The sequence below is a fragment of the Mus caroli genome, unplaced genomic scaffold (assembly GCF_978045245.1).
Source record: "Mus caroli unplaced genomic scaffold, Mus_caroli_1 scaffold_18, whole genome shotgun sequence".
Classification (NCBI taxonomy): Eukaryota; Metazoa; Chordata; class Mammalia; order Rodentia; family Muridae; genus Mus; species Mus caroli.
In genome coordinates, this window is record NW_028227273.1 from 56825383 (window position 1) to 56845929 (window position 20547).

The 20547-nt window shown below is 43.8% G+C and overlaps 1 pseudogene across 1 annotated transcript; it reads left to right on the top strand.

Annotated features, from left to right (window-relative positions):
* Nucleotides 1–13342: 13342 nt before the first annotated feature.
* LOC110283724 (patr class I histocompatibility antigen, A-2 alpha chain-like) lies at nucleotides 13343–17902 on the top strand (annotated as a pseudogene). The gene is made up of 6 exons (XR_015045955.1): nucleotides 13343–13418; nucleotides 13639–13908; nucleotides 14060–14335; nucleotides 14904–15179; nucleotides 15311–15418; nucleotides 17688–17902. The product of XR_015045955.1 is annotated as a patr class I histocompatibility antigen, A-2 alpha chain-like (transcript).
* Nucleotides 17903–20547: the final 2645 nt, after the last annotated feature.

Here is a 20547-nt window from a genome sequence, read left to right on the forward strand (position 1 = left end):
TCAAGTCGTGTTAGTGTTTCACATACCAAATTCATTTCAGTCTCTCTCTGTAATCCTTTCTTTTGTTCGTTTGGTTTTGTTTTTAATAAGTTCCATTGGAATTATAACACTTAACCCCGGTCTCAGGCAGCCAAAGCACAAATATAGGTGGGGAGGGTGATAGGAAAGTATATAAAGTATAGAAGGTACTAGGTTGTTGGGTGGTGGTAGCACAGGCCTTTAATCCCAGCACTTGGGAGGCAGAGGCAGGCAGATTTCTGAGTTTGAGGCCAGCCTGGTCTACAAAGTGAGTTCCAGGACAGCCAGGGCTATACAGAGAAACCCTGTCTCGAAAAACCAAAAAAAAAAAAAAAAAAAAAAGAAGGTACTAGGATTGAAGCAATCCACATGTAACAGGTCTGTAGTGAGGTAAAAAAACAAACAAAAACAAACAAACAAAAACCACGCTTTCCATCAATAATAAACTGTTTTCCACCCTGACTTCAAATTACCTTATTTACAAAACTGAGCAACCATAATTAGCTGATTTAGGTTGATCTTCAACTTTAAATAAATAAATTATTTATTTATTTATTATTTACTTACTTTCTTAAAGACAGCTCTTCCTAGGAACTCACTATGGAGCCATGCTGCCCTTGAATTCAAGACACCCCCCACCTCGACTCAGTGATTGAGTGTATACTGGCTTCTGGTCCTTAATTCTTGAGGTGGAAACACCATCTTGGCCTGCAGGTAGCCCCAGCACACAGTCAAACACTATAGGACAAATGAAGCCCTTACAAAGGTTGGTTCAACATTTCATGCTGGCCACCCTACTGGCAACTTGGCTGTTCCCAGCTGATGTTTGATGTGCTAAGAACCTCTGAGAAAGCCCAGGCACACTCTAGCCCACCACACTCCACCTTTATCTAACTCAGAATCCTTCTTCCTGCCTTGGATTAGCAGGGATCCCGAGCTTCCTTGATGTCTAAGGAATGCTTCTGTCTATAAATCTTTAGTTAACTACACTCAACCGCATAGCACTGGGTTTGTTGCCTCGCCTCTTCAATTTCAGCATCTCTACGCTAGGTGAAAACTTGATTTAGAGAATATAGAAAAAAATTATCAACTACTAAAGAGAACATCTCTCATGTGTGGTGGTACATGCCTGTCATCCTAGCACTTGAAAGATGGATGAAGGGGGGATCAAAGTTCTCAGCCACATAGTGAGTGAGTTCAAGGCTAGCCTGGGCTACATGAGACTCTATCTTAACCAGGAAGCCATTAGATGTGTGTCATTGATTCCCTGCCAGAGTTTGGGTTCACATTATAGAGAGATCTGAATAGGGAGCCAGACATAGTCACACACAATTCTAATCCCAGCACTTAAAGGGCTAAGACAAGAAAATAGCAAACTTTAAGTAAGGATCATCCTGGGCTACATAATCAGTCTTGGGCTAGCTTAGACTATGAGACCCTGTCTGAACAATCAACTTGATGAACTTTAGAGATTGGTAAAGCATCTCTCTCTCTCTCTCTCTCTCTCTCTCTCTGTGTGTGTGTGTGTGTGTGTGTGTGTAGGTACTCCTAGAAACAATTATGTCATAAAGTTTCCAACCTAATGAATAGTTTAATTCATTTGTGGATTTAAAGTTTGAATGGACTAATCCAATGGGAGGTTGTAAAGCTGTGGAAGCTAGGACTTGGTTGGAGGAAGTAGACCACTGGAAGATGTATCTGGAGACTACATCTTGCCTTGGCTGCTTCCTGTTACTGCTCCACTATTTCCTGTGCTTTCCCATACGACACCCTCCCTGACACGAGTGAGTAAAACATCCAAAACTGTAAGCAAAATAGATATTTTGTCCAGGAGGAAAGAGATCAGGCCAGAGAATGGAGAGAAAAGGACGGGAAAGGAAAGGAGGAGAAGGAAGGAGAGGAGCTGCTTGCGGCTAGATTCATGCTAGTAGAACAAAACCAGTCCACGGGCCATGATGATTTCCTGAAGACATTGTCTTTTAGCAGGATGTTGGTAATTGCTCTGGGTATAGTTTTCAGTGTTTGTGGGGTTTTTTTTTTTTCTTGTTTTCCTGTATTAAATCAAACAAACCACAGCGAACAAAAACCACCCAGCAGTGGTTAAAAGCACTCTCCACCAGGCCTGACCACCTGAGTTTGAATCCCAGAACTTGCATGGTGTAAGGCAAGAACTGACTTACCCAAGTTGTCCTCTGACCACCACGGTGAGCAAGAACTGCAAGTCTCTGGTCTTTGTATCTGTGCTGGATAGTTTTAGATCAGCTTGGTACAAGTTAAAGTCATCTGAGAGTAGGAAACCTTAATTAAGAAAATACCTCCAGGGGGCTGGAGAGATGGCTCCGCGGTTAAGAGCACTGACTGCTCTTCCAGAGGTCCTGAGTTCAATTCCCAGCAACCACATGGTGGCTCACAACCATCTGTTATGGGATCCGATGCCCTCTGGTGTGTTTGAATGCAGCTACAGTGTGCTGTAGTAGTAATAAGTAAAAAGAAAAGGAAATACCTCCATAAGATCAGGTTATAAGCAAGCCTGTATGGTATTTTCTCAATTAGTGATTGATGGGGCTAGAGCTCCGCTTATTGTGGGTAGTACCACCTGTAGGCTGGTGATCCTGGGTTCTACAAGAAAGCAGGCTGAGCAATCCAGGAGGAGCAAGCCAGGAAGCAGAACCCTCCATGGCCTCTGCATCAGCTTCTGCCTCCATGTTTCTGCCCAATTTGATTCCTGTCCCGACTTCCTTCGATGATGAACAGTGAGTGATATGAAGTGTGAGGCAAATGAACCCTTTCCTCCCCAACTTGCTTTTTGGTCATGGTGTCTCATCGTAACAATAAAAACGTTAAGGAGTACCTGTAGGTTATTTACCAACCCCTAAGCAAATTACTGCAGCCCCAGTGGCTCTAGTATTGACAGTACTCAGATCAGGAGGCAAGCACAGAAGGAATGAGCTCCAAATTCTGAATATCGTTGGCAATGTACTCAGTGTAGAATGTTTGGCTAACATACAGAAAGCCCTGGGGTTTCATCCCCTGTATCATAAACAAACAAAAATCTGAACACAAACTCTATCCAAACTCCAGGCTGACTACTAAAGTAAGTACTCATGAGGTGTAGAGAAACCGGACCATGAAGGAAGTCTGTCCCTATCCTGGTGCAGACACTATCCTGGTGGTACTTGCAAATCTGCACCTTTTTATTCACCTCCCCTCCCCCAATCAACACACCTATAAGCAGAATACTTGTAATCTCTGAATTTAGGAGAGAGGATTGCAGCACACCTGGGTTACAGGGAAAGACCCTGTTTAAAATTTCAAAACAAACAAACACCCTTAATGGCATAAATCACTAACCTCCAGAATTTTTAGCTGTTCTTAGGCTTGGAAATTTTGGAGAAATTATAGAAACTAGATGACCTTGGAAAGGTGCAAAAGCTTGAGCAGAAACTGGACAAATCTTTGTTCATCATTAAGTCACACTGATGCAGAACAAACCACTTAAATACCCTGTCCCAAAATGAAGCTAGAGGGTACAGGAAAAATGGAGCCTGAATGTCAGACACTGCACACAGACACTCCAGGTACGTTAGTTAACAGGCGTCTAAAGAAAAAGCCTGAGGAGGTAGCTCAGTGACTGACAGGGTGTTTACTTAGCTTATGAGATTTAAGAGCTCAAGTTTGAGGTGGGGTAACATAGTGGCATCTTGTCTAAAAAAAAAAAACCCAAAGAACCAAAAACACACCACCTCCAAACAAGCAAACAAAAACGAAAAAACCGAGGCAAGAGGTAGGTGGATTTCTGAGTTTGTGGCCAGCCTGTCTTGAAAAAAAAAAAAAAAAGAAAGAAAGAAAAAAGAAAAAAAGAAAAGGAAAAATGAAAAAAAAATCTCCAGCAATCTTAAGAGAAACCTAACACACATAGTTTTTTTTTGTTTTTTTTGTTTTTTTTTTTTTGGGGGGGGGGGGTTCGAGACAGGGTTTCTCTGTGTGTAGCCCTGGCTGTCCTGGAACTCACTTTGTAGACCAGGCTGGCCTCGAACTCAGAAATCCGCCTGCCTCTGCCTCCCAAGTGCTGGGACTAAAGGCGTGCGCCACCACGCCCAGCACACACATAGTTTTTAACCTGACATGCAAGTGTACTTTCAAGCAAAATATAAACTCATACATATACAATGCAATGAAAAATTTTATGTTAAGATGTTTCGATATCTCTTCCCCTCTCTTCCCCTTTCTCTCTGCCTCCCATAACCTGACATTTCATAACCTAATATTTCAATGAGTCACTATCCATGTGAAAAGCAGTGCTTGAGCTAGAAGATCTTAAGCCCATCTCCAATAGGACCCATCCCAGAAGCATTAATGTCCCCACTGCTAAACTTCCGGTGCATTCTTCTCTTTGATTTCCACCCAGCATTCCTTTTGTCCTCCCTCCCAGGCTCAATTTACCTATTTTGACTTCTGTGACCTCCTTGTCGTCCCTGGCTCCTCCCCCATCTTATTTGTGGAAAGTTCTGAGCTAGTTCCCAGGAGGAGGGAAGTTCTAGCCTAAATGGAAGCTACAAACTAGCTGTGTAGTCAAGCTGGAGACTTGTATCATGAATCAGAGTCCACCATCACTCAAAGAAGAGGACACATCTGTGTTTGTCTGGATTTGGGAAGCACTCAGACTCTGTTAGCACTTGACACTGCTTTGAGTTCTGAGTTAGGTCTCAGGAAGTTTCTGTAAGAGGTTGTAGGGTCTTCTAGCTTCAATATCACGGCCACACGAGGGCGCTGCTGCTCTGACCTCTCAGATTGTGTCTGATTGGGAATCACTTGGAAGTGGCCTACAGAAACCTGGACAAGGTTGGTTAGGGATGAGAGGCTTCTGACCACCCAGATCTACGCAGTAGGTGGAAGAAAGTTAGAGCTGTTAGAAGGAATCCTGTAGTATCTCTGAGTATTCCCCTCTCCATCTGTTTGCTGTCAACACTGGAAAATGGAACAGATTGTTTTGTTGTTCCAGTTTCTGTTGGTTAGTTGCGGGGTAGAGATGGTGCACACAGAGCAGGAGATTCAACCCAGGGCACATGTTAATCAAACAATCTATTACTGAGCCACACTCCCTGTCCCTGAAAAACTATTTTCTAATCATGACCTTTTAAATTTTAGAATGTAAGGGACTGGAGAGATAGCTTAGTGCTTAAGAGCACTTACTGCTCTTGAAGAGGGACTGAATTTAGTTCCCAGCACCCACATCAGCTAGATCACAAGTCTGCAACTTCAGCTTCTCTGTAACACACACATAAATAAATCTTAAAATAAAATTTAGGATGCTTTTATTTCCCCCAGAGAAACTGCAAAGGTAATATATGGAGTCTCCAGTTTCTCTGTTTAAAACATCCTACAGGGCTGGAGAGACACCTCCATGGTCAAGAGCATATTGTCTGCTCTTGCAGAGGACCCAGGTCAAGAGGACCCAGTTCCAGTTCCAACACTCACCTGGTAGCTCACAGTCCTCTTATGACTTCCAAGGGCACTGCATATGTGCTTCTCATGAGCTCATGCAAGCATACATATACATGCATAAAACTAAATCTCACATCACCATACATTTTATAACCCATGAAACTATATGGACACACTTATTTATACATATTGTATTTACACTTTTCAGTTGTTACTAATGTCCTTTTTCTTTCCTAGTACGTTATCCAAGGCACCACACACTCGGTCTCAGTTGATCCTTAGGGCTCCTCTGTGACAATTTCTCTGATTTTCCTGGATTTTGATAACCCTGACACTTCTGAGGAGGACTAGCCCCGCATACTGATGAATGTAATTTGACTTAAGTTTGACTGGGACTATGCATTTAAGAAGTCCAGAGAGGCAAAATAATGCCTGCACGGTGTCAAGATTGTGCACCATGCTCTTGATTTGTCCTGGGGGAAAGCCTGTAAGTGTGGCCATTGTATATTGTATAGTTAAGTGTTTTCTTAGTTTTATAGAAACTACTGGATATCTCCCATGGTGGCTATACTATTTGTATCTCTGTCAGCAATGAATGGAGACTTCTGATAGTCATAATTCTTACAAGTACTTGCTATAAAATTCGTTTCCTCATTTCCGTGACCAGATGCATCACAAGAAGCGACCTGTTGGGGGAAAGTTTATTTTGGCTCTCAGTCAAAAGGTAAAGTTCATCACAGAAGGGGAGGTGTGGCTACAGGAGGCGTGGCTACAGGAGGTGTGGCTACAGGTGTAGCTACAGGAGGCGTGGCTACAGGAGGTGTGGCTACAGGAGCAGCTACAGGAGATGTGGCTACAGGAGCAGCTACAGGAGGTGTGGCTACAGGAGGTGTGGCTACAGGAGCAGCTACAGGAGGTGTGGCTATAGGAGGTGTGGCTACAGGAGCAGCTACAGGAGGTGTGGCTACAGGAGCAGCTACAGGAGGTGTGGCTACAGGAGGTGTGGCTACAGGAGCAGCTACAGGAGGTGTGGCTACAGGAGGTGTGGCTACAGGAGCAGCTACAGGAGGTGTGGCTACAGGAGCAGCTAGCAGTGGTACTGGTGGAGTCTGGGTGGATTGGAAAGTAAAGAAAAAGGAATGAAAGCGCTCAGCTGGCTCTCTCCTGTTTCCATTTTCATTCAGTCTGAGAATTAAGCCTGTTTGATAATGCCATTCACATTCAGGGTGGGTCTTCTCAAAAAGCTCCCTTGAAGCTATGCCCAGAGGGGGTGGTTTCTAAATCCGGACAACTCAGTAAAGAAGACTACTCATAAGGCTGGAGAGATGGCTCTGCAGTCAAGAGAACCGCCTGCCCTCCCAGAGGTCCTGGGTTCAATTCCCAGCACCCATATGGCAATTCACAGCTGTCTTTAACTCCAGTTTTGGGGGAATCTCACACCAACCCACATAAAAGAAAATTAAGTAAATGGTTTTCAAAGAGAAGATTAATCATAAGTTCATCCCATGTGAACTTTACACCCAAACTATCACTTTAATCCATAATATTCTGTCTTTAATCCCACAAGGTCTCAAGTATGCCTCATAATATAAAGAGCAGATAGTTGTTGGCTCCTCTGGACGAGCAGTAGGTGGTCTTCACACTGAGCCATATCTGTAGACCCACTATCCACAGTGGTAACATCAGGAAATCTAAATCCAAAATCTCCTCAGAAGTTCTAACTACGAACCCTGTTTAAAAATAACAACAACAAAGCTGGGCGTGGTGGCGCACGCCTTTAATCCCAACACTCGGGAGGCAGAGGCAGGCGGATTTCTGAGTTCCAGGCCAGCCTGGTCTACAAAGTGAGTTCCAGGACAGCCAGGGCTACACAGAGAAACCCTGTCTCGAAAAACCAGAAAAAGAAAGAAAAAAAAAGTAGAGACTCTAATAATGGTATAAAGTTAATATTTCCATGGGGGGGGGGGGCGGAAGGATGAGGAAGAGAAGAAGGAGGAAGAGGAGGAGGAGAATAGATAAAAAGGAAAAAATAGCAGGAAAATACTTGTATTGTGGTTTACTCCAAACCCAGCAAGCCAAACACCAACTACTACAGTTCTGTGCCCAACACCGACATCTGGGCAGCTCAGCTCTGCCATTTGAAGCACTTGTGGCCTGTTTTTGGGTCTGGGTCAACTGTCTGCTATTTTTGTTGTTCTTGTTTTGAAATGAGTCTTGCTGGGCAGCTCAAGGTTGGCCTAGAACCTGTGATAAGGCTTCTTGCTTGACCTCCACAGTTTCAGAATTACAAGTATGAACTGTGACACCTGGGTTAGAAATCCTAGTCATGGTTTGTTTATTTACCTCAAGGGTTTTTGCTGAAAGCTTTAAACAAACTTTTCAGTCATGTTTGTATTAGACCTTGAAGAACCTGAGTACAAACTTTTTTTTTTTTCATTTCTTTTGTGGACAGGAACTCACTTTCTGGTATAAAGCAAAAGGCTCTGAAAAGCCTTTTGGGCTGGGCTGCTTCATCTTTAAATATAGAGTGGAAGTATGAATGCAAATGAGGACATGGCTGCTACTAGGAATGGTTGAAGAGAAGGTTTTCGTTTTTGTTTTTGTTTTTGTTTTTGTTTTTGTTTTTGTTTTTTTTTACCGTAGATGTGAGGGAGAGTTCAGCCAGATACATCTGGAAAGGAACACGCGGACTGAACTGGACCATAAAAGGGGTGGGGGTGGGAGCAGAACAAGAAGAAAAGAGAGGGGAGGGGGCAAGAGAGGAGGCGCCATGGCCCAAGAGGCAAAGGATAACCCAGCACGTGTGGCTAAAATGGCCGAGTTATATAGAAGAGAAGCTGGGGAAAGGGAAGCGAAGCCCAGGCCCTGGGTTGGAGAGGTTTAGGTAGGGGGCAGGGCAAGAAATGCTGGGCGGAGTCACAGGGGCTGAGACTTGCCTTGGGTTTTTTTGAGACATAAGAAAGTAGCCACACAATTCTTTAGAAATGATGTATAGGAAAACAAGAAGTGAAAATAACTTTTGAGGGGGAGGAGGAAGAAGAGGGAGAGTGCTAAAATAGGATCTCACCATGTACTTCTGGCTATCCTGAAACTCACTGTGTAAACCAGGCCTCCTGAGTGCTAGGATTAAAGGTATGTGCCACTATGCCTGGCTTGGTGAAAAAAGGATGTATATATGTATGTTTGTTTATTTTTCAAGACAAGGGTCTTCTGTGTAGCTCTGGCTGTTCTGAAACTCACTCTGTAGACCAGGCTGGCCTCAAACTAAGAGATTCTTCTGTCCCCTGAGTGCTGAGATTAAAAGCATTTGCTACCACTGCCCAGCAGAAAAAAAAATATTTTTAAAGATTTATTTATGTATTTATGTATTTATTTATTTTATGTATATGAGTGCACTATAGCTGTACAGATGGTTGTGAGCCTTCATGCGGTTGTCAGGTATTGAATTTAGGACCTCTGCTCACTCTGATCAACCCCGCTCGCTCACTCAGTCCCTGCTTGGTCCAACCCAAAGATTTATTTATTATTATAAACAAGTACACTGTAGCTGTCTTCAGACACACCAGAAGAGGGTGTCAGATCTCATTACAGATGGTTGTGAACCACCATGTGGTTACTAGGATTTGAACTCAGGACCTTTGGAAGAGCAGTCAGTCTCTTAGCCACTGAGCCATCTCAACAGCCCGGAAATTTTTTTTTTTTTTTTTTTTTTTTTTATTAAATGAACAAAATGGAGAGATAGCTCAGAGGTTAAGAATGCTTAATTTTCTTAAGCGTTTCTAGTTCAATACCCAGCATCCACTTTTTTCACAACCACCTGTAACCCCCATTCCAGAGAATATGGTACTTTCTTCTGACCTCTGTGCATAAACACATCCATGGTGCACATAAATACATGCAGGCAAAGCACTCACATATAAAATTAAGTGAATAAATCTAATTAAAATAAATAAAAACATTGCTCTTAAGAAAGCAAATCTTGGGGGCTGGAGAGATGGCTCAGTGGTTAAGAGCACCAACTGCTTTTCCGAAGGTCCTGAGTTCAAATCCCAGCAACCACATGGTGGTTCACAACCATCCATAATGAGATTGGATGCCCTCTTCTGGTGCATCTGAAGACAGCTACAGTGTAATAAATAAATAAATCTTTAAAAATAAATAAATAAATCTTTAAAAAAAAAAAAAGATGTATCTAAAAAAAAAAAAAAAAAGAAAGCAAATCTTAGCCGGGGGGTGGGGGTGGGGTGGCGCACTCCTTTAATCCCAGCACTCAGGAGGCAGAGGCAGGCGGATTTCTGAGTTTGAGGCCAGCCTGGTCTACAAAGTGAGTTCCAGGATATCCAGGGCTACACAGAGAAACCCTGTCTCGAAAAACCAAAAAAAAAAAAAAAAAAAAGCAAATCTTGCCTTTGAATTTTACAGACAGTATAGCATTACTGCTTTTGGGGGTGCATGTAAAGGGTAAATATTCTTAAATATCAAGATCCTCCAGGGGTTCCTTTTTCCCTTCAGTAAGATAAAACCACATCCCCTAATGAGTCAAAAATCTTAGTGGCAGCCTACAGCTGAAAGTAGAAGATTCAGAACTGGAGTTGTGGTTTTTCTCTCGTCTCAGGTCAAAGAAATTGTGAAGAACTGACATTTCTGATTCCCCTTGAACTGTTGTTGGAGTCAGCAAACAACCTATTTAATTGTCTAGCTATCGCAGCCAAGTTGTATCAGGCACTCTTAGCGTTGCAGGCTCTTTTGTTCTCTGACTTCTCACCAGTGTATATTTAGAAAGAATTTTGTTATATAAGTTTAATGTTACCATATAAGATCCTAAGGAAGTGGTTTTACTTCCATGTCCTCAGAGCAGACCTCACACTTCCTACTTATTGCTGTTTTGGAAAGTTATCTTGATTCAGTAGGTTAGAACAGAGCGGCCCATGACAGGAAGCCTCATCTAGCTCTTGTGCACAGGCTAATGGCTAATGAGGCTGGGCCCCTGCTGACCACAGTCTGATAGCCCTTCCTGAGAAGGGGAAGAAACCCTCCCCTTTACAAGTCTAACATCACCTCTTACAAGATGCGGGAGAAGGAACTTTCTCTCTTTTAGCTGACTTTGGTTTTGCTTCTTCACCCTATAAAGCCAATCTTGTCAGTAAGGGAAGAAGGAAATTGAACTCAGAAATAAAATACCTTGATTGGCAGAAAACAAAACCCTGCGTGCTATAATTCTTTGAATTCCCTCAGGAAGATATGTCCTGCTCATTTTTCTTTTAGATTCCTTCACACCCTGACTTGATATTTCTGTCTGCACTTGCATTTAGAGAGAAAAAAATTAATCTGAAGTCCAATACCTCAGGCATAAAGTGAATTTCCTTCAGGATTTTCTTCAATACTTAAGGATGTTTTAGATTCCATGGCCTTTACCCAAGGCTCCATCCTCACACAATATGCTGATAATTTCTTAACCAGATAAAACAGGGTGTCCTTATAGACATCATTCAGAAAGCTCCTGATAAACAAGGCTAGGAAGCCTGGAGGTCCAAATGTCAGTATCTGCAAAATGCCTCCTCTAACTTAGGACATGAGCTACTTCAGGGTACTCAACTCAAAGTGCTTTTGATTTTGTCCAAACGAGTCCCCAAAAGAAGCAATCATGTACACTTTAGGAGGAGCTGGTTGCCACCACCAGTTTCCACTGGTAGCCTAATGCTACCTCTCTTAGAGACCTTAACTTCTTTTGAAACACTGAAGTTAATACTGTCCATACCTTTTATTTCAAATTTAATTTAATTTTTACTTATTCACTTTACATCCTACTCACTGTCCTGCTCCCAGTCACTCCCTCCCACAATCCTTCCTCCTCCCCGTCTCCTCTGAGCAGATTACACACACACACACACACACACACACACACACACACACACACAGAGAGAGAGAGAGAGAGAGAGAGAGAGAGAGAGAGAGAGAGAGAGAGAGAGAGAGAGAGAAAGCACTCCAGCACTTCAAGTTTCTTCGAGGGCAGACAAGGCAGCACAGCTAGAATGTACCCCACATACAGGCAACAATCAGCTTTGGGATAGACCCTGCTCCAATTGTTCAGGACCTACATGAAGGTCAAGCTGCACATCTGGTACATATGAGCAGAGAGGGCCTAGGTCCAGCTTGTGTATGTACATTGGTTGATGGTTCATTCTCTGAGATCACCAAGGGTCCAGGTTAGTTGACTCTGTTGGTCTTCTTGTGGAGTTCCTATCCCCTTTGGGGCTCCATCCCTATCTTTGATCTCCAGATTATCCCATTTTGAGAAGTCTTTCAACTGTACTACCACAAAATGGGATTGCTAAAGACACTGTGGGACAGCCCTTTGCCTCACAGATACATCCAATGATACTTTTTCCATGCCGATTGGACCATCCATCAGAAGTCATGATGTTGAGGGAACAGGAATCTGTCTGTCTGAACCTGAAGTATATCAGTAACAAAGTTGAGTTTGTGGTCTATTTACCTTTATTATGTATACAGTATTCTGCCTGCATATATGCCTATTGGTTAGAAGGGGATACACGTTCTCATTATAGATGGCTATGAGCCACCCTGTGGTTGCTGGGAATCAGAAGGTTCTAACTCCTTCTTCTGGCCTTCTCAGGCTCCTGCAAACAATTAGTGCACATACAGGCAAGCAGGCACACACCCACATATACACGAAATAAGAATAAGTTTTTTCATTTTTTAGTTTTTGTTTTGGTTTTGGTTTTTCGAGACAGGGTTTCTCTGTGTATCCCTGGCTGTCCTGGAACTCACTCTGTAGACCAGGCTGGCCTCAAACTCAGAAATTGCCTGCCTCTGCCTCCCAAGTGCTGGGATTAAAGTCATGGGCCACCACTGCCCGGCAAGAATAAGTATTTTGTGTGATTCAGGCATGTATTCTCAACACTTGGGGGGTGGGGGTGGGTAAGACAGTCTTGTTACAGAGTTTGAAGCCAGCACAGTCTACATAAAACTCTGTCTCCACCAAACAAAAACCAGAAAACAAAACAAAAGACATTTAAAAAATGAAAATACCCTTTTTATCCTGTTAGTAATCACTGTTGGATAATATGATTGTTAATAAGCCCAATTGCAGTTGGGCTCCTCAGATTGGAGTCATACTAACATATCAACAGGTTAACCAGCTGCCAGGAAATATGGGAAGTAAATTATAAAAAAAAGCATGAAAATATCACGAGGTCGTGGATCCTAAGAAAGCATCTAAGTGACTTTGAGGGTCATAGAATATGCTTTAAGAACAGCATGCTGTTCTGGAGCCTGGAGATGACTCAGAAGTTAAGAGCACTGACTGCCCTTCCAGAGGTCCTGAGTTCAATTTCTAGCAACCATATGGTAGCTCACAACCATCTGTAATGGGATCTGATGCCCTCTTCTGGTGTGTCTGAAGACAGCTACAGTGTACTCACATACATAAAAATAAATAAACACATCTTTAAAAAAATATGATAAATGTGGGCGGATGTAACATGCCATATCTCTCTGAGGTCCTCACATTTGTAAAAGTGTGCAGAGATAGATCCTGGAAACAAAATGTTAAAACACAGCTCCTGGCACCAGGTGTGGGAGGAAGAGGGTGGTAAAATTCCTGGTCTCTGATGTGACCCTCAGGTCTGCTTTTCAATGTATGGATTCCTCCTTAACCTTTGAGTTCCTTTCTCCGGCATACCATCAGTGTCAGGTGTCAGTTGTGTGGTCCTTCTGCCTGAACTGACTGCATATCTGAATTCTGAAGAAAGCCATTAGGTCATTATGGTCTCTCCCCCGACACCGCAGTGCTATAAAATCCACAGAGGAACAAGGAACAAAGTCTCAGTCCCTCTAGACCTCCTAAACCTCGAGGATGAGAAGCCCCGCTCTCTCTACCCTCCTATCCTTGCTGTTCATTGGAGCTTTGGCCTTGACCCTGGTTCACGCAGGTGAGTGCGGGTCAGGAGGGAAACTGCCTTTGCCAAGGAGAGTGAGGGTTTCGGGGCGTAGAGCAGCACTGGAAAAGCCGAGAAGCCGCACAATCGATAGCCTCACCACTCTTCCTTCTTCTTTCTCCAATCTGCATCCTGAGCCCCACACCCTGCTCCCCTTCTGTCACCAACACCTCTACAAGTCCTGAAAAAAAGGATTTGTGTCTTTCATCGCCAGGCATCCATTCCTTGCAGTTTTTTGCCACCACCATGACCCAGCCTGGTTTGAGGGAGCAATCCTTCATCTTTGTCGTCTTCGTGGACGACACACAGTTCCTGTGCTACAACAATAAGGGGAAAAATCAGAGAATGGAGCCGCGCGCTCTGTGGGTGAAGCAGATGGGGCCAGAGTATTGGGAACAGCAGACCAGGACTGTCAAGGTCATTGAGAAGATTGCCCTAGTGAATTTGCAAGAGGCCATGGACATCTACAACCACAGCAAGGATGGTGAGTAACCCTTTCACATCCCTTAAGCACCACCCTGAGTTCCGTGGTCCTCAGCTCCCAAGGTTTGGTCCCCAAGGTTGTGAGACTTGAGGAGACCCTGAACCAGTTTCGTGCAAGGTTTTTGGTCCAAATACGACCGGGGCGGGGCCAGGCTCTCACGTCTTTCAGTGTGTGTATGGCTGCGAAGTGGGGCCAGATGGACTCTTCCTCCGTGGGCATGAGAAGCACGCATACGACGGCCGCGATTACCTCACCCTAAGCCAGGACCTGCACTACTGGGTCGCAGGCGACACAGCTGCGCAGATCACGCTGCGCAGGTGGGAGAAGTCTGGTGTCTCTGAGCAAAGGCAATCCTTCTTGAAGGGCGAGTGTGTGGAGATGCTCCGCACATACCTGGACATAGGGAAGGAGACTCTGCTAAGAACAGGTATATGAGGCTGCAGGGAATCTCCTCCATCTATCATCCTCAGGCTGGGGCTCACGGTCTCCCTAGAAGGGAGCAAAATGAGCTGCCTAGAATACTGCTTCTTTTCTTTGCATCTGAAGAAGGAAGAGAGTTCTGGTTTTCCTGATCAAACACTAGACAGAGACTCTTCCGACTTTTTCTCAGGAGAGCTGAGATTGTCTCGGGAAGGAAAGAGAGAAAATCCCTAAACAGCTGCGCCTTTTAGTCTGAAGCCCTTTGTGAGCCATGCCCTTTCTCAGGCCATGTTCTCAGCCCACACCCAACCTCTTTGGAGTCTTGACTCCAGTGATGCTGTCTCTCAGCCTTCACCCAGTCAAGACCTTTCTCCTTTCTTCCTTGGGAGTCCTGAAGTCCATCTTGTCATCCTATTTCTAGAGTTTCCCAAGGGGTAGATTATTCCAGATGCCTGAATCTAGAATACTGTACGGTGCTTAAATCCCTCAACTACCCATTCCAAGATGGTCCAGAAACTTTGCTTCAGTTCAGGGAAGAATTCAAGATTCCTGAATTGTTCAACTCTTTCCCTCAGATCCTCCCAAGGCACATGTGACCCATCACCCCAGACCTGAAGGTGAAGTCACCCTGAGGTGCTGGGCCCTGGGCTTCTACCCTGCTAACATCATCCTGACCTGGCAGTGGGATGAGGAAGACCTGACTCAGGACATGGACCTCATTGAGACCAGACCTGCAGGGGATGGAACCTTCCAGAAGTGGGCATCTGTGGTGGTGCCTTCTGGAGAGGAACAGAGATACACATGTCATGTGCAACATGAGGCACTAACCCAGCCCCTTGTTCTGAAATGGGGTAAGGAGTGATGTGGACACAGAGATGATCATTTGGGAAAGTGGAAGCCCTTCTGGAGACCCTGAGAAGGTCATGGGTAAGAGCTGAGGGCCAGGGCTAACACCTTCTCTCTCTTTCCCTTCCCTTCCCAGACCCTTCTAAGCACACCATTCCCATCATGGGAATCACAGTTGGCCTGCTTCTCCTTGGAGTTGTGTTTACTGGAGCTGTGGTTCCCATAGTGATGAGGAAGAGGAAAGGTAGGAAATGGGTTATATCTGAGGGCTTTTTTGTTTTGTTTTGTTTTTGTTTTTTTAGAGACAGGATTTCTCTGTATAGCCCTGGCTGTCCTGGAACTCACTTTTATAGACCAGGTTGGCCTCGAACTCAGAAATCCACCTGCCTCTGCCTCTATGATGGGATTAAAGGTGTGCGCCACCACATCCGGTGAGAGCTTTTGTTTTAATGTTAGTATAAGATATATACATATATGTGTGCTTATCCAATCTAGGATGTTGTGTTCTAACTCTTTCTAAAGCACATTTGGAAACAAGTGACAAATATCTCATATTGACATGACAAACCATGACATGCCAGTTGGGACAAGTCTCCAGGCTGGAACTTGGGAGCTTTTCTGTAGTACTTCCCTTCTCTTATTTCCTGATTCTGCTCTAGGTCTTCAGATAATAATTCTAAAAAACATTCCTGAAGGGCTGAACCCAGGAATTCTGCTAGGATTTCCCATCCTGCCGCTCTCCCATCTTTTTATTCCCACAGATGGAAAAGGATGAGTTACTCAATCTATTCTAAAAGCTCACTTTTCCCATTTTACTTCCTTCCCTTGGCCACTTGTCTCACCTCTTGACCTCTACACTTCAGGGGGGGGGGTACCCCTCTGAGAGTCTAGAAAGGAAGCAGAGATCATGTCCCTCCATCATCTTCCCAAAAGCTTTCCTGCAGCTGAGCACAGCACAAATCCTTGTCAAATGATGACATGCTGGACTTTGCTTCAGCATGCGGTGATAAGGAAAAGCTGAAACTGTAGAGAATGTGTCCGGCAAGGGTACATTGCTACATCCAGTACCCAGGAGCTACAGGGGAACTGCCCCAGCCACCGTGAACAGGACCCATGTCCAGTGGCAGGAAGTGTATCCTGTGTGGCACATGGAGTTGATAGGCTTGTGCATTCTCCTTCCAGCTGTAAATACTCAAACCTGGTTCCATAATAAAATAATAAAATTACCTTCAACCCTCCATATCACATATACTATTCCTTTATGTTTAATAAATGACAAGCCAGGGCTCTACAGAGAAACCCTGTCTCGAAAAACCATAAATAAATAAATAAATAAATAAATGACAAGCATTTGAATTCTAGTATCTTTACCTAGAAATTAGAAATCAATTCTAGGGGCTTTTCAGATAGCAAATAGACAGAGGCTTCCATTTCATAAATTATTCCCTAAGTCTTTTGCCTGAAGCTAAACCCAATAGGAGAGAGAAAAAACAAAGATATATATATATATCAACATGACAGCTCAGGGATGATGACAGGAATCCTTTATTGCTTTCTCAAAGAAAAATAATATATTCCCATTTGAGATTGTTCTTCACTGTGGGTGACTCTGATAATTGGTATCAGTGACCACAAATCTTGTTCTAAATGGTTCAGGCTTCTTCCTAGACTTGTCTCAGAACAGAAAGCCTCAATATTACTCCATCCCTGTTTTAAGGGAGGTTTCACAATTTTTATTATATATATATATATATATATATAGTATGTGAGTACACTGTAGCTCCTTTCAAGCACACCAGAAGAGGTCACTGAATCATATTACAGATGGTTGTAAGCCACCATGTGGTTGCTGAGAATTGAACTCAGGACCTCTGGAAGAGCAGTCAAGTGTTCTTAACTGCTGAGCTATCTCTCCAGCCCATTTTAAAAATTATTATTATTATTATTATGGCTTTGGTTTTTTGAGACAGGGTTTCTCTGTGTAGCCCTGGCTGTCCTGGAACTCACTCTGTAGACCAGGCTGTCCTCGAACTCAGAAATTGCCTGCCTCTGCCTCCCAAGTGCCGGGCTTTAAGTTATTATTTATGTGTATGTGTGAGTATATGTATCTGTACTGCCTGCATGAAGGAGACTTCAGTAGTCAGAAAACTTGTTGGGTCCCCTAGAACTGGAGCTAGAGATAATTGTGAAGCACAGTGTAGGTGCTAGGAACTGAACCCTGGTCAGCTACAATAGCAGCTAGTGGTCTCAACCACGAAGCCATCTCTCTAGCCAGTTATTTTTATAAAGTTTTGCTTACTTATTTGAATTTGTGCACACATGATTTGTGCATGTACCTTTGCCTGCTTGAGTGTATGTGCACCATCCCATGGAGGCCAGAACTAAAGTTACAGACAGTTGTGAGCCACCATGTTGATGAGAGGAACTGAGCCTTCCTTGGTCCTTGACAAAACCAACAAATGTTGTTAACTACTTAACCATCCTCTACCCTTCCCCCACCTTTATTTTGGCAGGGTCTCACACTGTACCCTAGACTGGGCTGGAACTCACTGTGTAGCTGTGAATGCTAATCTGCATTGGCAGATTGACTGGATCTCGAATCTCACAGGAAAGGTCTGTGAAGGTGTTTTCCAGAGACTAACCAAAGGCGGGGGAGAGCTGCACTGTGGGGGGAGCTGCACTGAATGATTTGGGGGCTCAGATTGAAGACATGGGAGGAAGAGGAGGAAGCCAGATGAGGGGCAGCATCCCCACACTTTGGAACTGGAATTACAAGTGCTTGTGAGCCACAGCCTGTGTGGTGAGAATCAAACCAAGATGCTCTTAACCTGGGCCAACTCTCTAGCCCCCGCATTTACATTTCTATAAGCCCACTTCAAAAGCATCATGAAATGCTACTGTAACCTCCTTAATATCTGCATCTATTCTGTGACCCTCATCTATACATATATTGACAGTGTGATATGTCATATTTCAGGGACTATTAGTAATTAAGATTGGAATAAACGGATATGGGTTTGCTTCAATTAGATTACCAAGGAAAGCAATATTACCTGCCAAATTCTCACCATGGAAACTGAATTCACTTACTGAATTTATTGTAATTCAATTGTGACATTTTGGAAACATACATGCTTGATCATTTTTCTGTTTGTGTTGTTTGGTTTGGTTTTTTGAAACACTGTTTCTCTGTGTAGCTCTGGCTGTCCTGGAACTCACTCAGTAGGTCAGGCTGGCATGTACCACTATTGCCCAGCCTCATCTATGTTTCTTTGGTTGAGGAAGAGTATCATGTAACCCAGGCTGGCCTCAAACTCATGGCAAACCTCCTTTCTCAGCCTAACCTCCCACATGCTGGTTCTTCAGTGATGGGCTTAATTTTAAGTATATTTTTTAAATATTACATTAATTTTGAAAAAAAATTTTATGTGGATGTGGGGGGAAGATCAAGTATGTTGCGTGATTCTGACCGAAGGTTTCTTCAGGAAAACAGTTTTAATGTGCATTCCATAGACCCAGACAAACTCTTCCTCATAAAGAAATCAAACAGTAAAACAGAGGTTTTAATATGGTTTTTGCTTCTTTGTTTCCCATTTGTGGTAACTTATACTTTTATTGGTTTCCTTAAAACTAAAAGTAGGCCATCACTGGGGAAGAGAGGCCCCTTGGTATTGCACACTTTATATGTCCCTGTACAGGGGAATGCCAGGGCCAGAAGCGGGAGTGGGTGGGTAGGGGAGCAGGGAAGAGGGAGGGTATAGGGAACTTTTGGGATAGCATTTGAAATGTATATAAAGAAAATATCTAATAAAAAATTAAAAAAAAAGAAATAAGTGCTAAGTGAGAGTAGAAAAAAACAAAAAAAAAACCCAAAAAACTAACAGTAGGCCCTTAGAGATGGCCCAGGGAGCTAGAGATGGGTCAGCAGTTAGGAACCTGCTGTTCTTCCCCATGGTGACTCACAACCCTCTGTAATACCAGTCCCGGGGGCTCTGATGGCCTCTGTGGGCACTTCGTTCATGTGGTACACATACATCCATGCAGGTAAAGCATATAAAAATATAATAAAGATGGTTTGGATATGGAGGAAGGGAAGGCTGCTCAGTGGATATAACAGAGCCTCTGTAAGCATTTGACAGAGACACAATTACATGACAGCTTCTGTTCTTCAAGGTCTCTCAGGAGACTCATTGAGCAGGAAGGGTTTACAGGAGAAATGAGGTCAAGTTTATTCAAAGACCTTTCATGAATCCCCTAGAGCTTGGGTTATAAGTGGCTGTTGCATGGAAATAAAAAGGAAAGGAAAGGAAAATGGCTGAAGAGCTTGGGTTATAGGTGGCTGCAAAAGGAAAGGAAAGGAAATGGCTGGTCCTAGGTATGGTGAGAAAAAAAAAATATTGCAGATAAAAGGGAAAGGACAGCTAGAGGCAGAGACATTTGGGAGAGTCCAGAGTGGCTGTGGTGACTGAGATGGGCCATGTGGGGAGATGGGGAGGAGAAGGGAGAGAAGAGGGAAACCAGGTGTAGCAGCCAGGAGGTCAGAGGTACAAAAGGGAGCAAGTAACTAAAATGCCTAGATGATGTACAGGGAAGAGTCTAAGGGAGTTGGGGGAGGGAGGGGTACTTCAGCCATACCCTGTTGAGGGTAGGTACTAAAGGACAGAAGAATCTGGAGGCCACTCCACTTTGGTATGTTAAACAGGCACCTCTGCCATTTGTCCCAGTTGGAAACTTAACAGCTGTGAGCTGCGAGATTCTGAGAACTGAACTCAACACATGTTTTACTTTTTAACCCAAGTAAGATTGATGGATGTACCCTGCTAACATCTGTTTGAGGTCCTCCCTAATCTGTGAGAGCATACAGAGATCCTGAAACAAAAAGGTTGGGACTTCCTGACACATACAGCTCTCACCAGGGTGCTGTATAAAGGGTTTACTGTGATAAAGGACTCTAGGTGCAGAAGGAGGAGCTGTGGGTAAATTATCTGGTCTAGGGTCTTGCTTTCAAGCAGTCTAAGAATTGAAGTTTCCTTGTGGCCCCAGGGTTCATTTCTCTAGTTTACAAACCGTCAGTTCTCAGGATCTTCTGCCAGTGTTAGGCAGCTAGACAAGCGTCACCTGGCTTAGGGGTTGTTAAGAATGCGCCCGCTCACACACATCCAGTTACCAGATGAGAAGGATAGGGGTATCAGGGCTTTGGGGTAACTTGACTTTGGTCAAAAGAATGGAATCTAATCTCCACATCAGGGTAGAGACTATGCATTCTGATCTGTCCCAGAGATTAGAATATTGCATACCAATGCCCCCTTCCACCTTCTTTGGGAGCTAATCTAACTAGACCTGTTAATCACTTGGCCAGCAGACAACCCCTCT